This window comes from Leptodactylus fuscus, chromosome 6 (assembly GCF_031893055.1).
Source record: "Leptodactylus fuscus isolate aLepFus1 chromosome 6, aLepFus1.hap2, whole genome shotgun sequence".
NCBI classification, from domain to species: domain Eukaryota; kingdom Metazoa; phylum Chordata; class Amphibia; order Anura; family Leptodactylidae; genus Leptodactylus; species Leptodactylus fuscus.
Genome location: NC_134270.1, coordinates 133991586 through 134017183, shown reverse-complemented (window position 1 = coordinate 134017183; position 25598 = coordinate 133991586).

The following is a 25598-nucleotide window of genomic DNA, read 5'->3' as shown; positions in this document are numbered from 1 at the left end:
CAACCTTACCACCTTTTGAGTGCGCTGTCATTTGGAAGGCAAGCCCTGGTCTCAGTGGGAAAGAGCAAACGCAGGACAATCGTCGCCCAATGTTGCCTCTTCTACTGTTTACAGTGCTGGTGCTGCAGTCCAGACCACCAGCCTGGACACCTACACATCTGTCTCTGACACATTGGGGGTTCACCCTCATCCGCTCTTTTTGCCTGCACCATCATGCGCCTCTTCCCAGCCACTCCCCATCTCCCAGGCGTTTCATTGCAGGCAGAAGTACAGCGCAAGCCACCCACATGCCCAAGCCTTCAATGGCCTCATCTAAAAACTGCTGGCCCTGGAGATGTTGGCATTTATGCTTCTGGATACTCAGGCCTTCCGTCAGCTGGGGCACCTCCCTATGCTGGGCCTAGCCGTTACTACTTCTCTTGGTGCGCTGTCCCCGCCTTGCACCTGCAGGTGTCCCATAACATCAGTCGGGCCCAGAGTTCCGCGCTTTGCTGCAAGGTCCACTTGACCACCAACGCATCAACAATCACCTGCGGTCAGGGAAGTTGCTTCTCTTTATTGACAGGCCGGGTAAATGTAGTGGAGTCTGGACCCAGGGTGCAAACTGGGGTGGCCTATCTCCTCTCCCAGCCCAAAATTCATGGCAGGGGTTCTCTGAAAGCCTACTCTTGAGCTGCAACCTCGACCCCAGCTACGAGCTGGAAACACTGTAACTCTGGCGTGGGGAGATGTCAGCAGGCCGTGCTGAAGCTCATCAGCTTGGGGGACAGACAGCACACTGCCTCCGAGGTGAGGGATACCATCCTGGATGATATGGCAATATGGTTTTCCCCACTGCACCTAGGCCCAGGCATGTTTGCGTATGTGATAATGGCCGGAACCTGGTAGCAGATCTGGAGCTTGCCAGACTCAAACACAGTCCACACATGGCCCACGTTTTCAACTTGGTGCAAAGGTGCCTCATATACTGGTCAAAGTGCGGCCATTTTTGTAAGTCAAAAGTAGCCTCTGCTTGGCTGAAAACATTCAGAGCACACTCCTGTCATCTTCGCACCGTTGGCTGGTGGAGGAAGACGAGGGAGATGAAGTTGCATTTTATGTCATTTCAATGGGTGAAGTTCAGTGCATCCCATTGCTTCAGCACGGATGGTGTGAAGGGGAGTGGAAAATGGAGGAAATGGAGAGTGACCCTTACAGTTGGGGGCAGCGAAGTCATGCCAAGTAACACACTGGCACACATGGCTGACTTCATATTGGGTTGCTTTTCAAGAGACAAAGGCATAGTTCACATCATGCGGAGCAAACAATACTGGATTGAACAAAAAATTGGATTGAGCTGATATAGCGTGACTGAATTGCTGTGTATCACACTTAGCTTTTGGGGGGTAGACTCTTAAAAATTGGATTGAGCTGATATAGCCTGATTGAATTGCTGTGTATCACACTTAGCTTTTGGGGGGTAGACCCTTAAAAATCGGATTAAGCTTATGCTGTTACAGCAGGGGTATTGCTGAAGTAATGATTCTTGTTCATATTGTATCATTCATGCTTGATTGTTTGACTTTCATACAGTGTGTTTCATATCTTGTGCAATGCTGGTTCATAGACATTGATAATGTGTGAAGGGCTCTTTAAGTAGTTTTCTCCCATAATTCTCTGTTTCTGTTACTCCTCCCTTCTTGTTGCATCTTCTTCCTGGATATGTGTTATTCAGTCTGTACCACTGAGCAACCATCTTGTATAGCTCAGAAAGGAATTGTGTTTTGACCGTATGGCATATCATCTCTCAAGGTAAAGACAAATAAACTACCTGAAGCAACTCCATTGCATCTCTCCACATGCAACCTGGGAACGCAGGGAATGAAATGTCAGCGCGTTCTGCTATCTGCCATTAGTTTACATACGGGAATTACAATCTCACATCTTCAGAGATTTCTCTAACATGCATCTGTGGCAGAATAGTCAAAACACAACTTTCTAGTTAAAACAAGCTATATCTGCAGCTCCTGCAGGATCTACAGACAGCCTGCAAGCAAGCACAGTCAGAATACAGCATAATCTGCAGCACGCCACACAGCCTGCAGGTGAGCTCAAAGCTGTCCTCCATCTTGAGCACATGTTCTCCTCACCACAGTGAAATAAGGGGCAGCGCCATCTTTATTGACATTTTCCACATAAAGGTACCATGTCCACAAGGAGCTATGTGGATTCCCCTGTCACTGCATCTGGGACAGTGCATCCTGCTATCAGGGACTCAGATGTGCAGGAAACAGACTCCATGTTTCAGGATGTACAAATTGAGCGATTAAAACGTGTCAGTAAACCCACGCAAAAGATTAGAGAGAACTTTGAAATAACTAAAGAAGAGTTCTGTGATAATCTTGATGAATTATGGTGAAGAACTGAACACTATATAGCAGCGCTCTCACGCCATGACAGTGACGCAGCAAAATTGGTCACCACACTAAACCGCTTATCTGCCGCCTATGAACGCTATCAGCGACTGTCCGCAAAATATGTCACATTCCTGAGTAACGCTGATTTTGATGATGCTATAGCAGAGCTAACTGAGAGGGAGAACCTATTCCAAACGAAAGATGCCGCAGTGAAAAACGCCAGAGATAAGGCAGAACTCCGCATCGCACACCTACAAGAAGTAAGGTCCCATCGGTCTACTTCAACCAAACATACGCTGTCATCCTCCAGATCCTCTCGTTCCAGAAGGTCAGCATTACACGATAAGCTTATTGAGATCCGTGCTGACGCAGAAGAGGCCAGTGTCAGACAGTCCTTTGCTGAGAAGGAAGCAGAAATGGCGCAAAGGCAAGCAGAGGCAAAAGCTGAAATGGCGAAGAAGGAAGCAGAGACAGAAGCTCAATTAAAAATTCTCCAAATGGAAAGGGAGGAAGCAGCTGCCTTAGCCAAGCTAAAGGTTCTTGAACAAGCATTAGATCAAGACGCCGACCTAGACTGCTCCATCCCTGCAGAAGTGGAAGACCCAGCTGACCGCACTGCCAATTATGTGCTGAAGCAATCATCTCCTGCACCGCCTGCTAAGTTACATGCACCAGCACCACTCCAAACCGACTACATGGCTGTACCTGTGAAGCATCAGATGATGCCACCTATCCAGAGCAAGGTAATTTCCAGCATCACACATGCAGATCCTCCAGAAACTAAACCACAGCTCAACCCTTATGCTACATCATTTCACCCCGATTCATCTCGGCCCCATATGCCAGAGAATTTATACGTCCCAGGGATATCACAAGTTAATCTGGTGACACAAGGTGGGAGATCAGACATGTCGGACTTTGCCAGATATATGATACGCAGGGAGCTGATAAACAATAGTCTCTCAAAGTTTGATGACCATGCTGAGAATTATAGAGCCTGGAAATCCACCTTTGAAGCAGTGATCAGTGATCTTAACCTCACTGCCAAAGAAAAACTTGACTTGCTTGTTAACTGGTTAGGCCCATATTCTGCAGAACGTATAAAGACATTGAGAGCAGTTCATGCGGGCCACTCAGAGGAAGGTCTTGCTGCGGCATGGGAGAGACTTGAACAGACTTATGGCAGTTCTGAAGCTATAGAAAGTGCCTTATTTAAGAGACTTCATATGTTCCCAAAAATCACCAACAAGGACAACCGCAAGCTTCAAGATCTGAGCGACCTACTAAAGGAATTAGAGTTAGCCAAAATGGACCCACGTCTGTCAGGTCTGAGTTACCTTGACACATCTCATGGTGTTAATCCAGTGGTATCCAAACTACCATATGGCATGCAAGAAAAATGGGCCGACCTAGGTTCCAGATATAAAAGAGACCACAATGTGTCCTTCCCTAATTTCTCTTATTTTTCCAGATTTATCAGTGACCAAGCTCGGAAAAAGAATGATCCCAGCTTTGACTTCACAGAATCCTCTCTACCAGCTTCATCATCATGTTCAAGGTATGAAACAAGCAAACGTAGAGACTTAAGGGGAACAGTATCTGTTAGGAAGACAGACGTCCCAATCGCTGCACCCTGCACCACCAAACAGGACACTCCTGTCCTTAAAGATAAAGACCCTAATTGTACGTGCCCTATCCACAAAAGGCCTCATCCCCTGAAAGAGTGTAGAGGACTTAGGGCAAAGACTTTGCAAGAACGCAGAGACATGCTCAAGGAGCTAGGAGTGTGTTACAAGTGTTGTGCTTCTTCAAAACATTTTGCTAAAGACTGTAAGGCTGTCATCAACTGTACTGAATGCAGTAGCGACAAACATGTCGCAGCCATGCATCCTACCTCTTCATCTGACAACTCACAACCTCAAGCAGCATCTAAAGCCGTCACTGCGCATGGCGGGGAGCCATCGGCTCAAGTTTCAGCTACTACCACTGTCTCCTCCTCCTGCATGGAAGTATGTGGCAAGGACAATGGTCCCAAGTGCTGTGCCAAGGTGTGCTTGGTGAATGTCTACCCAGAAGGGCAATCTGAAAAGGCCATCAGGATGTATGCCATAATAGACGAACAAAGCAACAGGTCTCTAGCAAAGCCTAAGTTCTTCGAGATCTTCGGTATAGAAGGAGAAGCAATACCATACACTCTTAACACTTGTTCTGGTCGCGTAGAGACTTCTGGCAGGAGAGCCACTGGATACGTTATCTCTCCAATTAACAGGAATATTCACATATCCCTACCAACGTTAATTGAATGTGACCAGATGCCTGATGATAGGGAAGAAATTCCTACGCCGGAAGCTGCATATCATCATTCCCACTTGAGACACCTGGCTAAGGAGATTCCTCCTATGGACGTGAATGCTGACATCCTGCTCTTGCTCGGAAGAGACATTCTCAGAGTACATAAGGTACGTCAACAATGCAATGGTCCACATGATGCCCCATATGCACAAAGACTTGACTTAGGTTGGGTAATCATTGGCAATGTATGTCAGGATAAGAGTCTCATGTCATCTCAAGTGAACTCCTTTAAAACCTTTGTGCTCAACAATGGACGCACAACCTACTTCAAGCCATGCCTTCATCACTATGAGGCAAAGGAGCATCTTCCTAACTTAAAAAGGGCACCAGACATCGTCCCTACACCTTATGACGACTTAGGGGCCACAGTGTTTCACACAACACAAGACGACAACAGAGTAGCTTTATCCATGGAAGATAAAGACTTTATCAAAATAATGGACAGTGAATGCTTCAAGGATCAATCTAACCATTGGGTTGCACCCTTACCCTTTCGGACTGGGAGGGCCAGACTTCCTGACAACCGGGAACAAGCATTATCTAGATTCATCTCCTTGCAATGTACGCTGAGAAACAAGCCTGAGATGAAAGATCACTTTGTGGCATTCATGGAAAGGATATTCCGCAACAATCACGCAGAGCCAGCTCCACCTCTGCAAGAGCATGAAGAATGCTGGTATCTTCCTTCCTTTGGAGTATATCACCCACGAAAACCCAAGCAGATCAGGGTGGTATTTGACTCAAGTGCCAAACATCATGGCGTATCTCTGAATGACGTTCTCCTCACGGGTCCAAACCTGACCAACAACCTGGTAGGGGTGCTAATGAGATTCAAAAAGGAGCCAGTTGCCATTACAGCTGACATTGAGCAAATGTTCCATTGTTTTATTGTACGAGAAGACCACCGGAATTACCTGAGGTTTCTGTGGCACAGAGACAGTGATACCAACAAGGAAATGATTGAATACCGCATGAGAGTGCATGTGTTCGGCAACAGTCCTTCACCTGCGGTTGCAACATATGGCCTACGAAGGACTGCTTCTGATGGTGAATCAGAATTTGGAAAGGATGCTCGTCACTTTGTCGAAAAAGACTTCTACGTGGACGACGCACTCAAGTCCTTGCCCACTGCTGAGGAAGCCATAGACTTGCTGAGAAGGACTCAAGGTATGCTGTCTAGAGCCTGTCTGAGGTTGCATAAAATAGCCTCCAACAGTATTGCTGTCATGAAAGCCTTCCAGCCCAGCGATCATGCCACAGAATTCAGGGACTTAAACCTAGGCATAGACGATCCTCCGGTGCAGAGAAGTCTGGGTTTGAGATGGGACTTGCTAAACGATTCTCTTGGCTTCCAGGTTAATTGTGCAGACAAGCCATTCACTAAGCGTGGAGTTCTCTCAGTGGTGAATAGCCTGTATGATCCACTGGGATTTGTAGCACCATTGACTGTACAGGGCAAATTCCTACTTAGGCAGCTCTCAGAGACGATTCAGGACTGGGATGCTCCACTGCCACATGACAAGCAGCCAAAGTGGGAGTCCTGGAAAGAATCCCTACATGCCTTGGACAGAACTCACATACCACGTTGCTACACTCCAGCATCTCTCACCACAAGCCAGAGAAGGGAAGTCCACATATTCTTGGATGCATCGACTGAGGCCATCGCAGCTGTTGCCTACTTGAAGGTAATTGACAACCGCACTAAAGCTCATGTTGGATTTCTGTTTGGGAAAGCTAAACTAGCCCCTAAACCTGAACATACGATCCCGAGGCTTGAACTTTGTGGCGCTGTACTGGCTGTAGAGATCGCAGACTTTATACGGTATGAGCTGGACATTCATGTGGACGATGTTCAATTCTACACCGACAGCAAGGTTGTCCTGGGTTACATAAACAATCAGACAAAACGCTTCTACGTCTATGTTAGTAACCATGTTGAAAGGATTAGGAAATCCTCTAAACCTGAGCAGTGGCACTATGTTCCATCTCATCTCAACCCTGCAGATTGTGCCACCAGACCATCATCGGTCAGTGCCTTTGCTAAATCCTCTTGGTTAACAGGTCCAGAATTCTTGCTGAACGAAGGAAAAGAAACATCTGGTCAAGACGTCTTCAATCTTCAAGATCCTGACAACGATCCCGAGATTCGTCCTGAAGTGAGTACCCTCATCACCAGGTCTGTAAGGAGGTCCGGCCTGGACTGTCACCGCTTTGAACTCTTTTCTAGATGGCTGAAGCTTGTACGCACCATCGCAAGGTTAGTTCACATTGCACAGTGTTTTCACACCAAGAACGATAACTCTGAATGTCATGGTTGGCACATCTGTCACAAGCCCCTCTCTGCAGAAGACATTACACTAAGTGAGAAGTTAGTGATACGTAATGTACAGCAGAGTGCCTTTCACATGGAACTGAAATGTCTCCGTGACAAACTGGACATTCCTAAAAGCAGCCCTATTGTCAACTTGAAGCCAGTGATTGACGAACATGGTATGCTAAGGGTAGGTGGTCGCCTGAACAAGGCCGAGTTAGAGACATTTGAAAAGAATCCTCTCATTATTCCTGCCCACCACCATGTTACTACATTGCTCATATGGCATTATCATGAGAAAGTCAAGCATCAGGGCAGACATTTCACTGAGGGAGCTTTAAGAGCTGCAGGCCTGTGGATAGTAGGTGCAAAAAGGCAGATTGCTCGATTAATTCACTACTGTGTGCCATGTCGCAAGTCAAGGGGAAAATTGCAGCAACAGCAAATGTCTGACTTGCCAGCTGACAGGACCAGCACTGAGCCACCATTTACCTACGTTGGTCTGGATGTTTTTGGGCCATGGACAGTCTCTGCTCGTAGAACCATAGGTGGTCATGCTGAGAGCAAACGATGGGCAGTGTTATTTACATGCATGAGTGTACGCGCCATACACATTGAAGTTATAGAATCCATGGACACTTTGAGTTTTATCAATGCTTTAAGACGTTTTCTTGCCATCAGAGGACCAGTAAAGCAATTGAGATCCGACTGTGGAACCAACTTCACAGAAGCTTGCAGAGAACTGCAAATCAACTCTGAGCCAGTTCAGAACTACTTGGCCGACAACGGTTGTACATGGATCTTTAACCCTCCTCATGCATCTCATATGGGCGGATCATGGGAAAGGATGATAGGCATTACCCGTAAAATACTGGACTGTATGCTTATGGACTCAAACTCCTCTAGGCTCACCCATGAGACTTTAACTACCTTCCTAACCGAGGTCTCCGCTATTGTAAATTCTAGACCTCTTGTTCCCGTATCTGTGGACCCGGATTCTCCCACTATTCTTACTCCAGCGACTCTCCTCACTCAGAAGCTCGGATCTGTTCCTAGTCCACCTGAAGAACTTTCATCTGGAAACATCTATCGGAAACAGTGGAGACACGTTCAGCATCTGGCCAATTGCTTCTGGAGCAGATGGAAAAAGGAGTATTTGGCTCTTCTTCAAGGACGAAGAAAGTGGCAGCAGGTTAAACCTAACTTACAGGTGGGAGATGTTGTTCTGATGAAGGACCAGAAAGTGGAAAGAAATGCATGGCCTATGGGACTCATCTCAAAAATCTTTCCCAGCGAGGATGGTAGAGTCCATAAGGTGGAAGTAACCATCACACGACAAGGTGACTCCAAGACATTCATCAGACCTGTATCTGAGACTGTCCTCCTGTTACCTGTCGAGGAATGAGTCAAGCAAAGAACATTGCAAGTACATTGACTCAGTTGACTCGTCACTGGACTATCCCAGGAACAGCGATATACCGTGCATTTGACGCATTCAATTTTTTGAACTGTTCCTGAATACATGTTCACAGTTATTGTTATTTTTCCTTGTCTTTGCATTTTGTCTTTCAGGGTTCCAGAATATACCAGATGGACATTTATGTTAAGTAGTGAAATCCAAGGATTTCAGACGGGGAGTATGCTGTTACAGCAGGGGTATTGCTGAAGTAATGATTCTTGTTCATATTGTATCATTCATGCTTGATTGTTTGACTTTCATACAGTGTGTTTCATATCTTGTGCAATGCTGGTTCATAGACATTGATAATGTGTGAAGGGCTCTTTAAGTAGTTTTCTCCCATAATTCTCTGTTTCTGTTACTCCTCCCTTCTTGTTGCATCTTCTTCCTGGATATGTGTTATTCAGTCTGTACCACTGAGCAACCATCTTGTATAGCTCAGAAAGGAATTGTGTTTTGACCGTATGGCATATCATCTCTCAAGGTAAAGACAAATAAACTACCTGAAGCAACTCCATTGCATCTCTCCACATGCAACCTGGGAACGCAGGGAATGAAATGTCAGCGCGTTCTGCTATCTGCCATTAGCTTACATACGGGAATTACAATCTCACATCTTCAGAGATTTCTCTAACATGCATCTGTGGCAGAATAAAGCTAATATAGCCTGATTGAATTGCTGTGTCTCCCACTTAGCTTTGGAGGGTACAGCATTAAAAACAGGTTTGACCATACATGGCCTGACCGAATGAATGGCTGTCTCCCACTTAGCTTTGGGGGGTAGACCCTTAAAAATTGGATTGAGCTGATATAGCCTGATTGAATTGATGTGTCTCCCACTTAGCATTGGGGGGTAGACCCTTAAAAATTGGATTCAGCATACATAGCCTGACTGAATTTCTGTGTCTCCCAGGTAGGTTTTGGGGTTACACACCGTGAAAAACTGGATCGAGCGTACATAGCCTGACTGAATTTCTGTGTCTTCCACCTAGGTTTTGGGGGTACACACCCTGGATATCTGGATTGAGCGTACATAGCCTGACTGAATTTCTGTGGCTCCCACCTAGGTTTTGGGGGTACACACCCTGGATATCTGGTTTGAGCGTACATAGCCTGACTGAATTTCTGTGTCTCCCACCTAGGTTTTGGGGGTGCACACCCTGGATATCTGGATTGAGCGTACATAGCCTGACCTAATTGCTCTGTATCCCTGTTTTGGGGGGGCACTTCCTGCAAAGCTGGGTTGAGCGTATATGGCTGGACTGAATTGCTCTGTATCCCTGTTAGGTGTTTGGGGGGGACACTGCCTGGAAAGCTGGGTTGAGCGTATATAACTGGACTGAATTTTTCTGTATCCCTGTTATGAGGTTACACACTGCCTGAAAAGCTGGGTTGAATGTATATAGCAGTCACTAATTCCTCTGTATTCCTGTTTTGGGGGGGGACACTGTCCGTGGAAAGCTCGACTCCTCTCCCTGCAGTATATAGGTCTGAAAAGAGCTGTTGTTTTTATTTCATTTTTCCCTGCCTACTAGAAGCTAATACCTCTCTAGCCCTCAGCAGATCTCTCTCTCCCGATCTCTCACCGCAAATGACATGAGGATGGCGCTGGCTATTCTTATAAATTGGAGGTCACATGTTTTTGGCAGCCAATGAGTTTTATCAATTTTTTTCAATGCCTCTGTTGTCGTAGTTCCTGTCCCACCTCCCCTTCACAGTTATTGGTGCAAAAAACGAGCCAGGGAAGGTGGGAGGGGATACAAATTTTTACTGCGTATACCTCGAACGGCCTGTTATTCGATCGAATACCTATTCGATCATACGGTGTTCGCTCATCTCTAGTGGTTACATATCAGTTATATAGAAAATGTCCCTCCATTATAAAGAATTGGGGGAATTTATTAGGATGGGGTTAAATGTGTCTGAACTACTAAGGGGCTCCAGCCTCCGAATAATTCAGAATACAGATCTGCGCCATTCAGGAATTGGTGTAAATTTCAGGTATAACTCATGTCAGTTTTTGGTGTGCATTATAGTAAATGTGTTGGGATAAGGCAATCCCTTCCCCTGACCCGCCTTGGTCTTTGCCCAATTTTACCCTTGTAAAAAGTGTCAAGTGGGAACTAACACAAAAAAATCCTGAACGTTAAAGATGTGTCAGAAATATTCCCATCCGCAGCTGTTTTCTGCCTTACAATACTGTATCTGTAAAATCTCGGACCCTAAGCAGTATTGCTATCTATTCTTCTTCATTGTCCTATTTGCTTTGCCCTGCACACGGTTCATCTTCCCTTTCTCTTTAATAGCTTCTTCCTTCAGTTTGGCATGGTCGGCATCGCTCCACTGGAAGCTTCAGTAAGTAAGTGATAGACATGAAATCCCACATTCCTAGGAATCTTCTTACATACAATTATTTATTGACTGATAGAAGTGAAATTCCCCCTTGTACTTCTGAAACAAATTCTGCAGCCTTGTGAACAACGGACAGAACAGAAAATACAATGTGAACCAGCTGCAGAATCTTTTTACAAAGCCTTCCCTTCTCTTCAAAGCAATTCTGTCCGGGTAAAATGTTTATTAGGAATATTACACATAACTTAAAGTCCCAGTGGCCTTGTGACTCTGGAGCGTCAGCTATACAGGACTTACAGTATATTTTACAATGGGAGAAGAGAGCATTATCCTATATATTAGTGCTTATAACTGCATTCTGACTATAGTTTCCTATGGAGTCAATTAACATGAAGATAGTCTGTTGTAGTGAGTAACATACTCTCTAGAGAAACTCCCGTTTCGAATAGCATGCACCCATAGGAATGAATGGACGCAGCCAGCACGCAAGGGGTTAAGCGACCGACCTCCGGCAAATTCTGCGTTTCGGCTACTTCCATTCATTCCTATGGGTGCGTGCTATTCGAAACGGCGGTTTCGACTAGTACTTGCTCATCTCTAGTACTTTCTTTAAAGAGGACCTTTCATCACTTGGGGCACATGCGGTTTTATATGCCACTAGAAAGCCGACAGTGCGCTGAATTCAGTGCACTGTCGACTTTCACGATCTGTGCCCCAGGTGAAGAGCTATTTCGGTATCGGTGCCGGTACCGTAGCTCTTCACCGTCAGAAGGGTGTTCCTGACAGTCAGCCTCCTCCCCTCTCCTCACAGTACTGACTGACTGTCAGGAACGCCCTTCTTATGGTGAAGAGCTACGGTACCGGCACCGATACCGAAATAGCTCTTCACCTGGGGCACAGGTCGTGAAAGACGACAGTGCCCCAAGTGATGAAAGGTCCTCTTTAAAGAGAGTACGTCACTCACTACAACAGACTCCCTTCATGTCAATTGACTCCTTAGGAAAGTATAGTCAGAATGTAGCTATAAGCACTAATATATAGGATAATGCTCTCTAATTCTAGCGGTGAATTAAACCGCATGTGCCCCAAGTGATGAAAGATCCTCTTTAAGAGACAATTCTGGTTAACTGGCCCCTGGCAATAAATCACTATCGTAATACTGGGGTTAAGGCTTGTACTTGCAGTTCCATATTTCATAGCCACAATCCACAGAAAACTTTTGATTTGTATGCAAATTAGTTATATGGGGCACAGAGGGTGGGGTTTACCAGAGCACCCTCTCTCAAAGACCACACCCCTCAGCCTTCATTGGCCCTTTTCTCATTCCCTGTGTCATATAACATATACCAGCCCAGCATTCCTCTCCTTGCCCATGATTGAGACTTCTTCTCATTCCTTGCAGTCTTGTCCGAAATCTCACACATATGCCACGTGTCTGAGGTATGGTGCAAGTGTACAACAGCCTATGAAGACAACACAAAACAAGGCTAATCTGCGCATGCGTTAAAATCTAGGACAAATGGTGCAGGCATAGGATTTCTGATAAGGCAACAAAGGGCGAGAAGAGCGTGGTGGTTAGCATTGTAGTGCTGGAGTCCTGGGTTTGAATCCTGCCAAGGACAACATCTGCAAGGAGTTTGTATGTTCTCCCTGTGTTTGCGTGGATTTCCTCTGTGTATTCTGGTTTCCTCCCACATTCCAAAGACATACTGATAGTGAATGTATATTGTGAGTCCAATATGGAACAGTCACTGACAATGGCTGTAAAGCGCTGCAGAATACAATGGCGCTAAACAAGTAAAGATAAAATAAGAAATAAAATATATAAATGAGAGGAGGTATCAATCATAGACAAGGGATCAGTGCTGGGTTGGGATACTCTGTAAGAGACGGTACCTGGGCAAGTGAATCCCTGACTTCGGTGCTCCGCAAAACTAATTTGCATACAAATTAAAAGATTAATTTCTCCTAATTGCAGCCAAGAAATATGAAACTCAGTGTCTGAGAGTGTTATGTGCACATTACCAACAAGCCATATGCTTAGTTTAGCGGCCATTGGGAACTGAGAAAACAAAGTTACAATATAGTACACCATGTATAAATATAATCGGAAGAGTCCTGAGATGAGTCCAGCACATACATGCACAGTGCACACCTTGCTGTATCCAGTGCCCTAAACTCTGGTGACAAGGTCCCTTTAATAACATGCATTGGTTTGAAATAATTCAAAGAAATATTAAGTAAGAGAACATGGAAGGCCTCAGGAGCGGCTTGTGATGAATATTTTGTTCTAGTGAACGCCTGAAGCAAATAATACTCATGTCCGTCTTGTCATTAATATTCTTTTACAGTAAAATGTAAGTAAGAAAGTTTTCATCAAAATAAAAGAATTTTCATGAAAGGGAAAATATTTTGCAGATATTTATCATTAACTTCATATTCAGTAACCACATACGCCTAAGCTACACCACAGCTACCAAGACCAAAGGGTGGAGTCTTGCACAGTGATGTCAGCCAGAGGCCAGAAGAGGATGCCAGGGGCTGCCCAGGCGAGGTCAGGCAAGGTGAGTACAACACACCCCAGAGTATAATAATAATAACTCCCAGTCATGCCGAAGAAGTTCGGACCGAAACTTCATGAATATTCATGAAATGAATGTGATATAAATTTACAATTGTTACATATTATGGAATGGAATGTTTATTGTGAAGATGCAACAATTTTTCAGCCCAGTTTTTGTGCTGGAAAAAGCCCCCTTCGGCTTATATTTGAGTCAGCAAAAAAAAAAAAAAAATTTTTTTTTTTTATTTTTTTTTAGGAAGGGGGGGGGGGGTCTATGACCAGCCACAATATCAATGTATAGAATCTCCCATAAAATAGTGCAAAACAAAAATGACTGTGAAACACATACGCATCAGGTATCCCTGTGTCTGAAAGTGCCCGGTCTACTGAATATAGGGGATCTGCAGTGCTCCTGTTCCGTCGGGAAGGGGTTAATAGGAGCACTGCAGATACCCTATATTCAGCCAGGCTGAATTCCACGTGGGGGAAAAAAACACCAGTCCTCAAGCTCAGGGAAGGGGCATACAGACAACCAAAACACCCCCTCCCCCTTCACCAGCACCCAGCAACTACTGCACCCAAAAACTCCAACCATTTTAATTTTAGAAATTTTCCAGTAGCTGCTGTATTTCCCCCTAGGCTTATACTCGAGTCAATAAGTTTTCCTATTTTTTTATGGTAAAATTAGGGGCCTTGGCTTATATTCGGGTCGGCTTATACTCAAGTATATACAGTATATGTTTATACTCATTGTAACTAGCTCCCTTCTGAAGAAACACGTGATTTGGTATATACACTATACATTTAAGGGAGTAGTTTACAGGAGTGTGCAGGCCAAGGCGCCATGGAGCATGATCTACAGCATCTCTGCACAGTGTCCTGTTGTGGTCTTGCAGGTTATATATTTGCATGATGTGGCAGTAGATAAATAGTAATGGGGGCAAGTAGGGGGCTAAAAAAATGACGCACCACACCAGTGTGCACCACAATTGCAGTGGTAGGGCTCCTGAAGGGATAATCCTTAACAAATCCAAGATGCTGGTAGGATTCACATTATCTCTGGCCATATCAATTGCTACAGTCAGGAGAGATGGCTGCACCATTGTATCAGAGTACTTAGGCCATATAAATCACTACAGTCGGGACAGTCTGCTGCCACCAGCCTCTGCGTCATTGTATCAGAGTACCTGGGTCACGTCTATTACTACAGTCATTTCTGCAACTATAGAGTTGCACTTAGTTGAACTAAGAGTTCTTTGCCATATCTATTAAGAGAGCAAGTAAGAGGCAAGAGAGCAGCAAGGAGCCACAATAATGTGTTATAAGCTATCAGCGTGATTACGCTGTATACTGTATGTTGCGAGAGTACATCAAATCACTACCATTCTGAGACTATTCTATGGTGCAATGGGATGTAATTCCCCAGCCCTGAATAATGCAGTTCTAATGAAGAGGGGAACCAAGTTATGGCCAATGGACTAACCAGGTCTGAGCCCCGCTACACCAAGGGCCCTATAGCAGCCACTTGATCTATCTCTGTAATACACGCGACCTTGTCTCTACCAGCGCTGCAAAAAAAATTGACCTAAAGTTGGCAGATCCACTTTAAATCAACAAGATAAACTCTTATTTGATCCTATGATGACTAGAGATGAGCGAACAGTGTTCTATCGAACTCATGTTCGATCGGATATTAGGCTGTTCGGCATGTTCGAATCGAATCGAACACCGCGTGGTAAAGTGCGCCATTACTCGATTCCCCTCCCACCTTCCCTGGCGCCTTTTTTGCTCCAATAACAGCGCAGGGTAGGTGGGACAGGAACTACGACACCGGTGACGTTGAAAAAAGTAGGCAAAACCCATTGGCTGCCGAAAACATGTGACCTCTAATTTAAAAGAACAGCGCCGCCCAGCTTCGCGTCATTCTGAGCTTGCAATTCACCGAGGACGGAGGTTTCCGTCCAGTTAGCTAGGGGTTAGATTCTGGGTAGGCAGGGACAGGCTAGGATAGGAAGGAGAAGACAACCAACAGCTCTTATAAGCGCTAAATTCCAGGGAGAAGCTTGTCAGTGTAACGTGGCACTGACGGGCTCAATCGCCGCAACCCAGCTTTCCCAGGATCCTGAATGGAATACACTGTCAGTGTATTCCCGTATACCCGATATATACCCCCGATACCCGTTCCAACGGTGTGCCCCCCCACCTTCACCCCAGAAATACCCTGCAAGTCCCCTAGCAATAGGATTGGGGCTATATACACCCACTATTTTTGCTACTGCCATATAGTGCCATTGTCTGACTGGGAATTCAAAGAATATATTGGGAATACAAATACCCTCATTTCTTGCTACTGCCATATAGTGCCATTGTCTCACTGGGAATTCAAAGAATATATTGGGCTTACATATAACTTCAATTCCAGGGAGAAGCTTGTCAGTGTAACGTGGCACTGACGGGCTCAATCGCCGCAACCCAGCTTTCCCAGGATCCTGAATGGAACACACTGACAGTGTATTCCCGTATACCCCATATATACACCCCAAATCCCCGTTCCAACGGTGTGCCCCCCCACCTTCACCTCAGAAATACCCTGCAAGTCCCCTAGCAATAGAATTGGGGCTATATACACCCACAATTTTTGCTACTGGTATATAGTGCCATTGTCTGACTGGGAATTCAAAGAATATATTGGGGTGACGTGCACCCACAATTTTTGCTACTGCTATACAGTGCCATTGTCTCACTGGGAATTCAAAGAATATATGGGGGTTATGTGCACCCACAATTTTTAATACTGGTATACAGTGCCATTGTCTGACTGGGAATTCAAAGAATATATGGGGGTTACGTGCACCCACAATTTTTAATACTGCTATACAGTGCCATTGTCTGACTGGGAATTCAAAGAATATATGGGGGTTACGTGCACCCACAATTTTTAATACTGCTATACAGTTCCTTTGTCTCACTGGGAATTCAAAGAATATATGGGGGTTATGTGCACCCACAATTTTTAATACTGGTATACAGTGCCATTGTCTGACTGGGAATTCAAAGAATATATGGGGGTTATGTGCACCCACAATTTTTAATACTGGTATACAGTGCCATTGTCTGACTGGGAATTCAAAGAATATATTGGGGTTATGTGCACCCACAATTTTTACTACTGGTATATAGTGCCATTGTCTGACTGGGAATTCAAAGAATATATGGGGGTTACGTGCACCCACAATTTTTAATACTGCTATACAGTTCCTTTGTCTCACTGGGAATTCAAAGAATATATGGGGGTTATGTGCACCCACAATTTTTAATACTGGTATACAGTGCCATTGTCTGACTGGGAATTCAAAGAATATATGGGGGTTACGTGCACCCACAATTTTTAATACTGCTATACAGTTCCTTTGTCTCACTGGGAATTCAAAGAATATATGGGGGTTATGTGCACCCACAATTTTTAATACTGGTATACAGTGCCATTGTCTGACTGGGAATTCAAAGAATATATGGGGGTTATGTGCACCCACAATTTTTAATACTGGTATACAGTGCCATTGTCTGACTGGGAATTCAAAGAATATATTGGGGTTATGTGCACCCACAATTTTTACTACTGGTATATAGTGCCATTGTCTGACTGGGAATTCAAAGAATATATGGGGGTTATGTGCACCCACAATTTTTAATACTGGTATACAGTGCCATTGTCTGACTGGGAATTCAAAGAATATATGGGGGTTATGTGCACCCACAATTTTTACTACTGGTATACAGTGCCATTGTCTGACTGGGAATTCAAAGAATATATTGGGGTGACGTGCACCCACAATTTTTGCTACTGCTATACAGTTCCATTGTCTCACTGGGAATTCAAAGAATATATGGGGGTTATGTGCACCCACAATTTTTAATACTGGTATACAGTGCCATTGTCTGACTGGGAATTCAAAGAATATATGGGGGTTATGTGCACCCACAATTTTTAATACTGCTATACAGTTCCTTTGTCTCACTGGGAATTCAAAGAATATATGGGGGTTATGTGCACCCACAATTTTTAATACTGGTATATAGTGCCATTGTCTGACTGGGAATTCAAAGAATATATGGGGGTTACGTGCACCCACAATTTTTAATACTGGTATACAGTGCCATTGTCTGACTGGGAATTCAAAGAATATATGGGGGTTATGTGCACCCACAATTTTTAATACTGCTATACAGTTCCTTTGTCTCACTGGGAATTCAAAGAATATATGGGGGTTATGTGCACCCACAATTTTTAATACTGGTATACAGTGCCATTGTCTGACTGGGAATTCAAAGAATATATGGGGGTTATGTGCACCCACAATTTTTAATACTGGTATACAGTGCCATTGTCTGACTGGGAATTCAAAGAATATATGGGGGTTATGTGCACCCACAATTTTTACTACTGGTATATAGTGCCATTGTCTGACTGGGAATTCAAAGAATATATGGGGGTTATGTGCACCCACAATTTTTAATACTGGTATACAGTGCCATTGTCTGACTGGGAATTCAAAGAATATATGGGGGTTATGTGCACCCACAATTTTTAATACTGGTATACAGTGCCATTGTCTGACTGGGAATTCAAAGAATATATGGGGGTTATGTGCACCCACAATTTTTACTACTGGTATACAGTGCCATTGTCTGACTGGGAATTCAAAGAATATATTGGGGTGACGTGCACCCACAATTTTTGCTACTGCTATACAGTTCCATTGTCTCACTGGGAATTCAAAGAATATATGGGGGTTATGTGCACCCACAATTTTTAATACTGGTATACAGTGCCATTGTCTGACTGGGAATTCAAAGAATATATGGGGGTTATGTGCACCCACAATTTTTAATACTGGTATAGAGTGCCATTGTCTGACTGGGAATTCAAAGAATATATGGGGGTTACGTGCACCCACAATTTTTAATACTGCTATACAGTTCCTTTGTCTCACTGGGAATTCAAAGAATATATGGGGGTTATGTGCACCCACAATTTTTAATACTGGTATATAGTGCCATTGTCTGACTGGGAATTCAAAGAATATATGGGGGTTATGTGCACCCACAATTTTTAATACTGGTATACAGTGCCATTGTCTGACTGGGAATTCAAAGAATATATTGGGGTTATGTGCACCCACAATTTTTACTACTGGTATACAGTGCCATTGTCTGACTGGGAATTCAAAGAATATATGGGGGTTACGTGCACCCACAATTTTTGCTACTGCTATACAGTTCCATTGTCTCACTGGGAATTCAAAGAATATATGGGGGTTATGTGCACCCACAATTTTTAATACTGGTATACAGTGCCATTGTCTGACTGGGAATTCAAAGAATATATGGGGGTTACGTGCACCCACAATTTTTAATACTGCTATACAGTGCCATTGTCTGACTGGGAATTCAAAGAATATATGGGGGTTATGTGCACCCACAATTTTTAATACTGGTATACAGTGCCATTGTCTCACTGGGAATTCCACAAATAATTTGGGGATTCATTCACCCTACATCTCAGGCTCTTGCCATATTCACCCAGGTTGTCAGTGCTGCACCAGCTCGTTCCCAGACAGCTCGGCCCGAAAAACGCGTTACCTATATAGAGGATTTGGACAATGAAGACAACATGTTCTAAATCTAATGTCTGCACCTTCTCCAGAATTAAAATAAAGGCAGCGTTTAACTTTCAAATAGCACTGCACAAAGGAAGAGCTTATCAGCTTGTCTCATGACATGCTACTGAAAAGTTTCATTTGTGTATCTTAATGTAAATATAGTTGTATAAGCTTTTTGGGTTTTAGGCACTGCCAAGTTATTTATTACCACCCGCTCCCTTATAATGATGATGACGCCAAAGTCACTGTGGGTGTTCAGAGCTCACAGCTTTGGGTGACATTTGTCTTGCTCTCTGTCGGTACCAGCTGTCTTTTTGGATACCGTAAAGTTATGTTGACTTTATTAACAGCTATAGAAGCTTTAGCCAGGTTGTGACGGTGTGTAACCCTAACAACACTAAGTGGGATACACATTAATAGTCAGTCTATGTACGCTAAACGTATCACTGAAGTAATTTTTTTTCCCTCTCCCCTAATATAAGAAAGGAACAGACATTAGACCTAGACCGGGGTTCGAGGCTTGAAAAAATCCAGTATTATTTGTTCTTCATGATGTGAAATATGTGTTGAAAAGCAACCCAAGATGAAGTCAGCCATGTGTGCCAGTGTGTTACTTGGCATGCCTTTGCTGGCCCCAACTGTAAGGGTCACTCTCCATTTCCTCCATTTTCCACTCCCCTTCCCACCATTTGTGGTGAAGCAATGGGATGCACTGAAGTGCACCCTCTAGCCTCGTGTGGGATAGGGACATCAGATGCCACTCCAACCCCCTCGTCTTCCTCCGCCAGCCAACGGTGCGAAGATGAGAGGAGTGTGCTCTGAATGTTTTCTGCCTAGCAGAGGCTAGTTCTCACTTACGAAAATGGCCCCACTTTGACCTGTATATCAGGCACAATGGTGTAGGTTTCAAAGAAACATGGCACCAACAAGTTGGAAAACGTGGGCCATGCATGGACCGTGTTTGAGTCTGGCAAGCTCCAGATCTGCTACCAGGTTCCAGCCATTATCACAGGCGCAAAAATGCCAGGCCCCAGGTGTAGCAGGGAAAAAAAAATGCCATCTCAGCCAGGATGGCATCCCTGACCTCGGAGGCACTGTGCTGTCTGTCCCCCAAGCTGATCAGTTTCAGCACGGCCTACTGACATCTCCCCATGCCAGTGTTACAGTGTTTTCCGCTAGTAGCTGGGGTGGAGGTTGCAGCTTCGTAGGGTTTCAGTCTACTCCTGCCATGAATTTTGGCCTGGGAGAGGAGATAGGCCACCCCAGTTTGCACCCGGGGAACAGACTCCACCACATTCACCCTGCCTGTCATTAAAGATAAGCACTGCAGCATCCCTGACCACAGGCGCTTGTCCATGTGTCGGTGGTCAAGTGGACCTTGCAGCAAAGCGCAGAGCTCTGGGCCCGACTGATGTTATGGGACACATGCAGGCGCAAGGCAGAGACAGCACACCAAGAGAAGTAGTAACGGCTAGGCCCAGCATAGGGAGGTGCCCCAGCTGCCATCTGCTGACGGAAGGCCTGGGTCTCCAGAAGCATAAACAAACACCAACATCTCCAGGGCCAGCAGTTTATCGATGAGGCTGTTACAGGCTTGGGCATGGGGGTGGGTTGTATTGTACTTCTGCCTGCAATGAAAAGCTTGGGAAATGTGGAGTGGCTGGGAAGAGGCGCATGATGGTGCAGGCCAAAAGGGCGCATGAGGGTGAACTCCCCAATGTGTCAGAGATAGGTGTGTAGGTGTCCTTGCATCATATACTTGCACCATATTTGGCTTTGGAAGTTAATTTTGTGCCAAAAAGTGGTTAAGACAGCGATCCCTCAGCTACTCCCGTTACACTGTCTATTGAAGTTACCATCTGTGGAAGTGGACCACCATTTCTAAGATCCCAAAGGAAGCAGGCAAGAGATGTGCAGTTCAGAAAAAAAGATGAGAAAATAAGTTTAGGCTGTAGAGCACAGAGGGATCGGAGAGGACAGAGCTGGTGTCGGCCAGGTATTCCCACAACATGCGCCTATACTTGTCCCTCCCGGTGACACTAGGCCCCTGAGTGGCAGTAATTTGTCCAGGGGGGCCATTAACGTGTTCCAGACCTAGGAATAAGTCTTCCAACAGGGTAGAGTTTTGCATGCCTTTGCTTCTACCCACTGTTTTTGCTGCTTAGCTTCCCTCCACATCTACTCTGCTTTCACCCCTAAACATCACCCCAGTTTATGCCTTTGCTTCTACCCAGGTTTTTTGTTGATTTAGCGTCCCTCTACATCTACACTGCTTTAGCCCCTAGACATCACCCCTGTCCATGTGGGGTCGGTGGCCTCGTCATCCACCAACTCCTCTTCCAATTGCGCACTGCCCCCTTACTGCAAACCGCACATGACCACAGCTTGCCTTGATGGCAACTGTGTCTCATGATCCCCACTTAGGTCCAGACAAGTCGGTGGCGGGTCCAAAACCCCAAAATTGGAAGGAAATGGCAGATGCTGCAGTATTTCTAACACCTGTTCCTGGTGCTCGGGCCTGGTCTGTGTTGTACCCTGCACCCTGCTTAACGCATCTGCCATATCCGAAGTTGTGCTGAGCGCATGCTAATGTTTCGTGTCCAGTGCAATGGATGGGATGGGATTTCACATAAGTCTGCCACCCATGGCCACTCATGGTTGAGCAACTGAGGGAGTTGACTTTGACGAACCCGAGGGTTTTGGAGTTGGAACTACATCAAAGGTCTGTGCTGCTCACACACTCTGCTCAACACATGATATGTTTAGTGCCAGCAGTGTGGAGACGTCGCACAACAGCCGTTGTTCCAGCAGGTACAGGCGTTGTAGGAGTGCATAGAGGCTAGCAGCGGCAACTATACACTTTAAAAACTATCCGCACAAGCGCCACACTTTCACCAGTAGCTCAGGAACATTGGGGTACCTTTTTCAAAAGATTAGCAGCAATGAGTTAAAAACGTGGCCCAGGCATGGAATATGTTGCAGGCTGCCAAGCTACAGAGCCAATCCCAGGTTACGGCCATTATCACACATGACAACATGCCTGGGCCCAGGTGCAGTGGCAAAAACCACATTGCCGTCTCATCGAGGATGGCATGACTCACTTTGTAGGCAGTGTGCTGTCTGGCCCCCAAGCTGATGAGCTTCAGCACGGCCCGCTGACGTCTCCCCACACCAGTGTTGCAGCGTTTCCAGCTCGTAGCTGGGGTCAATTTAACAGCGGAGGAGGGTGGTGTTTCAGCCCTCCTCCCAGGAATGTTGTGTGGGGAGACAAGTCAGGCCACCACATTTTGCGACCCGGTCCACGCCTCAACTACATTCAACCACTGTGCCCAAATTGAAAGGTAGCGTCCCTGTCCGCATGCACTTGTCCATTCGTAACTGGTCACATGGAACTTTAGGGCTAAGCGCTGAATTTAGGGACCGCCTCATGTTTGGGGGAAAGTGCTGGTGTGGACGGCACAGTGCGGTGGCGCAGTAGACACTCTGCCCAAAAAGGGCAGAGTGTCCCCCAGCCGGGATTCCAACATCTCCTGGGCCAGATTTCTTGAGATGAGGCCGTTGAAGCCTTGGGCATGTGGGTGGGTTGCGCTGGGAGATGGGGAGTTGCTGGGAAGAGGCGCATGATGGCGCGGGCAAAAGGAGAAATGGCAGGAAAAGGTGAGGATAAGGGTGAACTCCCCAAAGTGTCAGAGGCAGATGTGGAGGTGTCCTGGCTCCTGGTCTGGACTGCAGCGCCAGCCCTGTCAACAGTGGAAGAGGCAGTGGCCGCCAGGCCAAACGACGATTATCCTGCGCTTGCTCTCACCCACTGAGCCCAGGGCTTGCCTTCCAAATGATGGCACCCGCAAGAGGTGGTGAGATTCCTCTCCGCAGATCTCCAAACCATCTTGGACTTGCAAATTGCACTAAATTTGTCATGTAACTGACATGTATATGATGAGTCTATCCATTGTCTGTTCATTTTGGTGAAAGTCAGCCTGTCAGCTGACAGACAGCTGTGCTTGTCAGTGATGATGTCACCGGCTGCTTGTACCCCCAGTTTTTGCTGCTTAGCTTGCCTCCACATCCACACTGCTTTTGCCCCTACACATCACCCCTATCCATGCCTGTGCCTCTAGCCATAAGTCTGCCACCCATGGAAACTCATGGTGCAGAAAGTGAGGGAGCTGACTCTGAGGAACCCTTGGGTTTTGTAGCTGGTACTCCATCAAAGGTCTCTGCTGCTCACACACCCTGCTGAACATACGGTATCTAGGGTTAGAGCGTGTGGTGACCTCGCACAACAGTAGGTGCTTCAGGCAGATGTAGGCCTTGCTGGAGTGTATTGCGGCTAGCTCCAGGTACTGTAGACTTGGGAAAGTGGGTGTCCAAGTGCTGCACTTTCACCCTTAGCTCAGCTAATTTGGGGTATGTTTTTAAAAATCATTGCACCACTACATTGAACATGTGGGCCAGGCATGGAACGTGTTGGAGGCTGGCAAGCTCCAGAGCCCTCCAACAAGCTAAAAAACCTGGCCCCAGGGGCAGCGGGGATAAACAAATTGCCATCTCATCCAGGATGGCATCCCTGACCTCAGAGGCAGTGTGCTGTCCGTCCCCCAAGCTGATGAGCTTCAGCCCAGCCTGCTGACGTCTCCCCACACCAGTGTTGCAGCGTTTTCAGCTCGTAGCTGGGGTAAATCTAACAGCGGAGGAGGAGGAGGGTGGTGTTTCAGCCCTCCTCCCAGGAATGTTTTGTGGGGAAACAAGTCAGGAAAATTCTTGAAACGGGAGAGTTTTGCATCTTTGCCCTTGCTGCCTATGGACATCCCTTTGCCTCTAGCCACCATTTTCCCTGCTTTGCTTGCCTCCACATCCACACTGCTTTTGCCCCTAGACATCACCCCAGTCCATGCCTTAGCTTGTACCCCCAGTTTTTCCTGCTTAGCTTGCCTCCACATCCACACTGCTTTTGCCCCTAGACATCACCCCAGTCCATGCCTTAGCTTGTACCCCCAGTTTTTCCTGCTTAGCTTGCCTCCACATCCACACTGCTTTTGCCCCTAGACATCACCCCAGTCCATGCCTTAGCTTGTACCCCCAGTTTTTCCTGCTTAGCTTGCCTCCACATCCACACTGCTTTTGCCCCTAGACATCACCCCAGTCCATGCCTTAGCTTGTATCCCCAGTTTTTCCTGCTTAGCTTGCCTCCACATCCACACTGCTTTTGCCCCTAGACATCACCCCAGTCCATGCCTTAGCTTGTACCCCCAGTTTTTCCTGCTTAGCTTGCCTCCACATCCACACTGCTTTTGCCCCTAGACATCATCCCTATCCATGCCTCTTCCCCTAGCCATAACTCTGCCACCCCTGGAAACTCATGGTGCAGAAACTTTGGTTGCTGACTTTGAGGAACCCTTGGGTTTTGTAGATGGAACTCCATCAAAGGTCTGTGCAGCTCACACACCCTGCTCAAGATATGGTATTGTAGGGTTTCAGCGTGTGTGAATGACGGACAACAGCCTGTGTTTGGACAGATGTAGGCCTTGCTAGAGTGTTTTTAGGCTAGCAGCGACTCCTGTGCACTTGCAAAAGTGGGCGCACAAGCGCCGCATTTTCAACAGTAGCTTCGGTACATTTGGGTATGTTTTTAAAAAACTTTGCACCACTAGGTTAGACGTGGGCCAAACATGGAACGTGTTGGAGGCTGGCAAGCTCCAGAGCCGCTACCAGGTTCCAGCCATTATCACAGGCGTAAAAATGCCAGGCCCCAGGTGTAGCAGGGAAAAAAAAATGCCATCTCAGCCAGGATGGCATCCCTGACCTCGGAGGCACTGTGCTGTCTGTCCCCCAAGCTGATGAGCTTCAGCACCGCCTGCTGACGTCTCCCCACACCAGTGTTTTAGCGTTTGCCGCTAGTAGCTGTGGTGGAGGTTGCAGCGTCGTAGGGTTTCAGTCTACTCCTGCCATGAATTTTGGCCTGGGAGAGGAGATAGGCCACCCCAGTTTGCACCCGGGGAACAGACTCCACCACATTCACCCTGCCTGTCATTAAAGATAAGCACTGCAGCATCCCTGACCACAGGCGCTTGTCCAAGTGTCGGTGGTCAAGTGGACCTTGCAGCAAAGCGCGGAACTAAGGGCCCACCTGATGTTGAGTGACACGTGCTGGTGCAAGGCGGGGACGCCACACCGGGAGAAGTTGAGACGGCTAGGGACGGCATAGTGAGGTGCCACAGTTGCCATCAGGTCCGGGAAGGCGGGAGTTTCAACAAGCCGGAACGCCAACCTCTCCTGGGCCAGCAGTTTAGCGATGTTGGCGTTCTAGGCTTGCGTGGGTGGGTGGTTAGCGGTGTATTTCTGCCGGCGCTCCAATGTCTGAGAGATGGTGGGTTGTTGTAAAGAAGCGCCTGATGGTGCCTTTGATGGTGCAGGAGAAGGAGATAAGACAGAAACAGGGGAGGATGAGGGAGAAGTCAACAAAGTGGCGGAGGCAGATGAAGTGATGTCCTGGCTCGTCCTC